This window comes from Thalia democratica, chromosome 7 (assembly GCF_965202585.1).
Source record: "Thalia democratica chromosome 7, ktThaDemo2.hap1.1, whole genome shotgun sequence".
NCBI classification, from domain to species: Eukaryota; Metazoa; Chordata; class Thaliacea; order Salpida; family Salpidae; genus Thalia; species Thalia democratica.
The window spans coordinates 49,741,015-49,748,158 of record NC_139171.1 but is presented as its reverse complement, the minus strand read 5'-3'; the positions used below and the strand labels follow the sequence as shown (position 1 = coordinate 49,748,158).

The 7,144-nt window shown below is 26.6% G+C and overlaps 1 long non-coding RNA gene across 1 annotated transcript; it reads right to left on the bottom strand.

Annotated features, from left to right (window-relative positions):
• Positions 1–371: 371 nt before the first annotated feature.
• LOC145840849 (uncharacterized) lies at positions 372–6,227 on the bottom strand. Its single transcript, XR_014370119.1, has 4 exons — positions 5,743–6,227; positions 4,713–4,768; positions 4,164–4,338; positions 372–497 (listed from the first exon to the last, which is right to left on the bottom strand). It is a non-coding gene; the product is annotated as an uncharacterized LOC145840849 (long non-coding RNA).
• Positions 6,228–7,144: the final 917 nt, after the last annotated feature.

Sequence of the window (7,144 nt, the reverse complement as noted above, 5' to 3'; positions counted from 1 at the left end):
TAATTCTATATGATAGATTTTTTGATTCAAAATAAAATTTTACTACTGAACATGTTAGAATTGTTAAAATTTTAGGGTTTTCCTTGTTTTTTTTTGCCTAAATTGTCAAATTCCAGGTTTTTTGAGGTAAAGTGGCAACCCTGTATGTAGTTCAATGTATTGTATTTCATTCAATAATATTATCTTTAAATGTTGTTAATTATTTAAAACTAAATAAACTTAACAAACTAAATAAGCAATTATTCTTCAAACTTCAACTTACGATTTCTAAATTTATTTGGTTATAAAACCTCACTTGAAAAACACATTATTTTTAACAGCGATTAAAACTACAACTCAACTAAAACATTAATTGATTCAAAACTTCAGTGGTGGTTGGGAACCTGTTGGGGCTTGACCCAATCCTCAACTTCCTCCGGCACCGGCCCACTCTTCTTCCATATGGGCAGGTCGTACTGAAGGTTCCTCAGCCTCGGCTCCTCCAAGCTCACTCCGACCTTGAATAAAAACTCCTTGTTAAAAAAAAAAAACAATAAAATCTAAAACAAAGACAAGTGTAAGTACAAACACACATATCTAATATAAAAACTCATAACAATAAAATGAGATTCTGTTGAGTAAGAATATAGTTTAAGTACTGATAAGCTCATTGAGCGAAACTTTGGTTAGTTAATAAATTTTGGAAGGAATAAATTGCTTAGATTCTCCTTTTAGAAATAGATATTTCTGTTTATTGTTTATCAAAACATCAAAACTTATTTGAACAGCTTTTTTTCCTGTGCATAACTTATTAAAAATATATAACAGAGTGCATTTCATTTTGTTTAAATTTATTTAAGTACTTTCAAATAGGACTCGTCAGAAATTGTTTCCTACTGGATTGCAATGAATACAAATTGAAATAAAATTATACTGCAGTTTAAAGTTTTAAGATATAAAATGACGTAATAATCAAAAGTTTAAAATTAAATAAGTTCTAATGCTAAACAAATTTGGTATACTAATAAAACTCGGTAGAATTAAAACAATCTAAATAAAGAAGCGATAAAAATTTTAAAATAAAACTATGCTTAAAAATAAAGTTTAACAAGAAACTAATTACTTTAAAATTACTAATATAAGGATTTAAAAAGTCTAGTTTGGTAAACGAACTTTTTCTGCTTACATAAACTGGGCCTTAAAGATTGAATACATAAGGCTTCCAGAATATGCAATTGAAAAGAGTTCTCCGTTCTCACTAAGACTGAAAAATAGTCCTTTTTATAATTTTTAACACACTCAGGATTGTCCGACAAATGTTGCCCAATCGCCGAGAAGTATTTTTTAGTTGGTTTCTCAGAACAGCCATCAAACCACTTTTTCAAGACTTTCGGAACATGTTGATCGATTCTTACATGGAACCTTTGAGATGTTTTTCCCACGTAGTCACTACCACAGTGACAACTAAATTTATAGATGATGTTACTTTTTTCATGGGTGGGAGAAACATCTTTGTAAATTCCATTTAGAGGTCGATCAGTATACAAAACTGTTCTTAAATGAACAGAGCTGAAAACTTGGCTTATTTCCTCTGAAATTTTTTTAGAAAACCTCTCAGAAATATTTCCAAGGTAAGGAAGTTTTAAGTATACTGGACACTTCTGAGGGCCAATCATTTTTAAAGCTGTTGAACTTCTAGCTCTTGTTATAACTTTCGAAACTAAGTTACCTGGATAACCAAGCGAAAGGAAAGTGTTTTGAAGTGTTTTCAACTCGCCTTCAAGAAAGCAAGGAGAACAAAGTCTGGTGAAACGCTTCACCATACTTGTTAAAACTCCTAACTTCTGTTTGACTGGACCAAAAGATGCCCACGGAACATATAATGCTTCTTTAAACTGCAGTATAATTTTATTTCAATTTGTATTCATTGCAATCCAGTAGGAAACAATTTCTGACGAGTCCTATTTGAAAGTACTTAAATAAATTTAAACAAAATGAAATGCACTCTGTTATATATTTTTATCAAAACTTATAAAAATAAAATTTTAAAAGATTTATTATTCTAAATTTATCATTACATTTCGAGCCGCATGAACGCTTTCTATCATAACTCAGAGTTATAACAATTTTAATTGTTGGTATTTGAATAGTTGTGCAGTGTGCACTAAGCACCCTACAAAAACTAATGATTTTATTTCATACAATATTCCTTAAATTTCTAGTAATCTGTTTTCAGTGAAAATTAGTTACCTTTTTTTGTACATTATTAAAAAAAAGTTTATATTAGAGATTATAAATACCCAGTGGGCTTAAAAGGGAAGTCAATTGACTATAGAAAAATAATAAAAACTTTGGAGAACAATAAAAATACCAAGTGTTAAACACAGTGCGGCAGAACTGGATTTTCTACGTTCAAATACTGGTTTTGTTTCTTTTTTACTTCAAGTATTTCAGAAGTTATGTAAGTTTAAATGCAACGATATCTAGCTCTTTTTCAGTTCAAAAATTATCTAAATTCTTCATAATTTTTTTCAAAAAATGACATGTCAAAACTACAAAAAAACCTGAAAGTTAATTAACCTATTTATAGGGTTGGCAAAGGATTTTTATTCACTTTTTCCAGGTTTTTAAAAATAAGGTTTTTGGTCCATTTTTAGTAAAACTAAAACTTAGTTTAAAAAACTGTCTTAAGTAGTTAAACAACATTGAAAGATACTGTAAAGCAACTTTAAATGTGCTTTTTTAATTCAAAAGATTAATATGATATTTTTTTTAATCTTTTTAAATTTTTTTTGTAACTAATCAAAATTTTGTTACTAATACATGTAAAAATAGTTTAAACTTCTAGGGTTTTCCAGTTTTTCTAGTGACTTTTGTTTGTAATTTTAGGTTTTTTTTCAAAATTCTTAAATTCCAAGTTTTTTTTTGCCTAAATTGTCAAATTACAGGATTCCATGTTTTTTGGCAACCTTGAATTTATCATTAAAGTATATTATAGTGTATATCGAAAATAAGTTAGCTGTTTGAAAACTCAAAATTAACAATACTAACTTCTTTTTTTTTAATAATGTAAATTCTTGTAAAATCAAAAAAATAAAATCAATATTTTTAAAGCAACATCAGAATTTTTACTTTTCTAAAATAAAAAAATGGCCAAGTGACTGAAAACCAAACAGCGATTAAATTATTAATAATTCTTTGAAATATAAAATTTGATTGCTTTACAAATACAAATTTTACAAAAACTACTTTATTGAGTAAAAAACATAAGATTTTTTTAAATAGAAGGACCTAAAGCAGGTTTTCCCAAACTTTTTTTCAAAATAAATTTAAAATGATATGGCCCCCTCCACAAAGTTACTTAAAAAATTACCATTAAAAACACCTGAGACTTTTTTTTTCTCTTTATCTGCAACTCCACAATACCTAGTGTAAGTTTCAATTATGACCTCATGGCCCCCTGTGGCTCCTTTATTGCTCTTGGCCTCCCCTTTGGCCCCTTTGCTCCTCATGGCCCCCAAGGAGGCGACTTGGCCCACTTTGGGAAACCCTGACCAAAAGTTAAAAAAACATATATTGAATAAATTTATTCATTAAAGACTTTATTTTGCAGACTAAGTTTCGGTCAAAGACCTCGTCAGTGCTTAAATAAAAATCTAAAAAGATATATAATAGTGATGGAAAATAGTATTTAAACAATTAACTAAAAATAAATTCTTACTTGAACACAAAACAAGTTAAATTTTAATATCAAAATTGAACTTATGGTAAAGTTTAAATTTTTGTTAAGTTTCAAAATCAGTATAACAACAAATATTAAAATAATAATTAGAAGCTATATGTAGCTTTCTATTTTCTTCTAATTAATTTTCAAAGTAAACATTGCTTAAATAAAATTGCAATCAATAGTAGTAAGTGAGCTTTAAGTTGAGATGCATTTTAATGTAGCTAATTTTAATCGTGAAGTAACTATCGAAAATTTAAACAAATTTATACTAGTAACAACTATAAAAACTTGAAATTGTGCTTGAATGTTTTTTATAAAAGCTTTTAGTTTCAAGAAAGTAGTAGCTACATAAAAACATTTTAAGAGCATGCATAAGACGTATACTACAAACAACTTAAAACTTAAGTTTTGAATTGAAGTTTTTTTGAAGTGCGGGCAGGATTAAAAGAGTTCTTACCGTTTATTTATGTTATCCCTCCTGTCAGCTTTGGCAATCGCAACGTTTTCTAATATGCAAGTACTGCAAATACTTTGTGGGTTTTTCGCTTGGCCAATATGGTGGATTATTTCCCAGTCTATTTTATAATCAATGTTGTTATGTGGTACCTGGTCCGCGAGCTTGCAAACTTGGCCTGCAAAAGAAAGTATTTAAACTTAAATTAGATTTTCTAGGATTTAAAATAAAGAGTAAAATATTACTTTTAGATACAATGTAGGGAGAATCTTAAACTTACACTAGATATTTTGGGTCTATTATGAAAAGTAAAAACTATAAATGCAACCTGCGAATACTTTTATTTTTTTAATTAGGCCCACAACCACCAAATGCCTACAAACCCCTGGCTTAATATTTCAAAAAAAGAGGTTGTTAATTGTTTTATTCTATAAAAAACAAACAACATTTAAAAATTTGTTTGCTCAAAGCTGAACAAAAATATGTGTTATAATTTATTTTTTAATAAAACAACTAATGGTATAAGGGCAGAACATTAGACAACAGTGCTACCATTATCAGGTTCTACTTCAACGGCGACATTTTTGCATGTTTGGTCCATATAAACTCTGTAATAAAAAAACTAAAGTTTATATTAAAAAATATAAATAAATTAATGCTGACTAACGACTATACTAATTGTTAAATAGATTTATAAAGAACTATAAAATAACTCAGTTCAAATCCACACCTTAAACTTATTAGTGTATTATACCAAAAAATATTTAAAAGCATTTTTTTGATATTTTTTTTTTGAAATCAATTTTCTTACAAACACAAAATATCTGAAAAGCTTGATTTAATTTATTTTTTAGAGTATTGTGAAAATTTAAATTTGTAACACCTTATTGTACACTATTTGTTGAAAACGCTTGTTTTACATATTAACATACATTTCTTTTAGCAAATACAACACTTTTAAAATCTACAATCAATTAAAACAAATATATGTATAAAATCGAAAATTTCTATATAGTAGGAACTTATATTCAATAAATTTTATGCTAGTTTTTTTATCTTTGTAGTAAAGATGTTATTTTAAGTATACACAATTTACTTTGAAGGTAGTTTGGTAATAACATTTATCAACATTCTTTTTTAATCTACCAAGTTTTGTAGTAAAGTAGTTTATTTTTTTTAATTAAGAAAATAGTATATATGGTTTTGCTTAATACTGATATATGAACATCTGATAATACAAGCCTCTGATAATACAGCGTTAAATATCTGTTTACAGTAAGTAACTAAAGTAAACTTATGTGCACTACACACCAGACAATTTTTACATTTTACTAGTAAACAGGGTTGCCAAAGGTTTTCTAAAAAATGTTATAGTTTTTTAGTTTTTTAAAGTACAAGTATTTTTGTTCATTTTTGGTATAAAATTAAGTGTAAGGTAAAATACTGTCTTAAATAGTATAAAAATATTTAAGAGATACTGTAATGCTACTTTTAATAAGTTTTATAGTAAATAAAATTCTAAATGACAATAAAAAGATATTGTATATGAAGGGTAGATGTGAAATATGCCTGAGGGACTTACTTTTGCATGGCGTCATTTTTGAATAAGGCAAAATTTTGCACAGATTGAAATTATTATTTGTATTTTATTAATTTACTTTATTTATATTTTTTACCACCACTGTCATCCTTAATTCTTACCCTTAATTATTTTTTTTTGTTTTTTATTTTTTTTTTACACTCTTTCTGACAGAATTTTCTAAATACTGCAAGGAACATTTCCTGAAAGTTTGAGGTATTTATCTCACAAAATGTAGGAGAAGATAGATTTTTAGTGAAATGGTGTTTTTTTTTTGCCTGTTTAGTTTGCCTCCCATAAGGAACCTATTGTGGCCTCCGATTTAGACCTGCTATATCTCAAAAACTAATTTGATTTTTTATTAATCTGTAAAAAGAATCTTGTAGCTTAGAGTTAAAACTTTTTAAAATAAGATCAAATTGTGAAAAAATATCTTAATATAAAAAGCTTCTTTCTCACAGCTTTTAACAAGTTTTAATGTAGTTTAAAAAAAGAGCTGATAGATCTCCATATAGCATCAATTCTTTTTATAATAACTTTTATTTTATTACATTAAAAGTTATTAAAAGCTGTGAGAAAGTAGCTTAAATTAAGATAAAATACTGATTATTTTGATTTATTTTTATTATTATTTGAAAGCAATGTGCACAAAAAGTAGAAAAAATCTATCATTTTTTATCTCTCTATTTGATAAGCATTTTCCTGACCTATTATAATAGAACCTTTAAAGTTATTGGATTCTTTTTCCTCATTTCCTGTGCCCCGTCCTCTGTCTCTGTAGGCAATTGAAAGTTTAAATTTAGGGTTTAGACTAATGTACTTTGAGAAGGAATTAGGTATTCATTATTTCTTATTTTTTCTTAAAATTTTGTACTAATACTGTATGATTGTTTTATTTTGACTCCTATAAATACATTTATATAGATTTTATCATAAAAAACAAGTTAGTTTTAAAGAGTTTTCAACTTTGAATAAACAGTTTTCATTTAATAACCAAAAAAGGTCAAAAAAGAAAACAGTTGAGATAGAAAGTTATCTAGCTTTTAAGTATATTTACAACAATTAAGTTGATTTTAAAAAGACTATATGTGAGTCACATGTAAAAATGTGTTAAATCCTATAAAGTTAACATTTTTGGTCGACTTTAGGCATAGTTAAAGTAAAAATGAGATTCAAAAAAAAATCTAAGACATAATAAAAAACTAATACAAGTTAAATTAAAAAAAAACAAATAACAGTATTTTAGTACATAAAATGTTATTTAAAAACTTCATAAAATTACTTTTAACTATAAGCAAAACATTTAGGAAGAACTTACCTTTAATTGATACTTTTCTTAAAAACTTTGATGACAACATATCCGGTTTTTTATCAATATCTACAACAAATAGGTTTATTGCATATT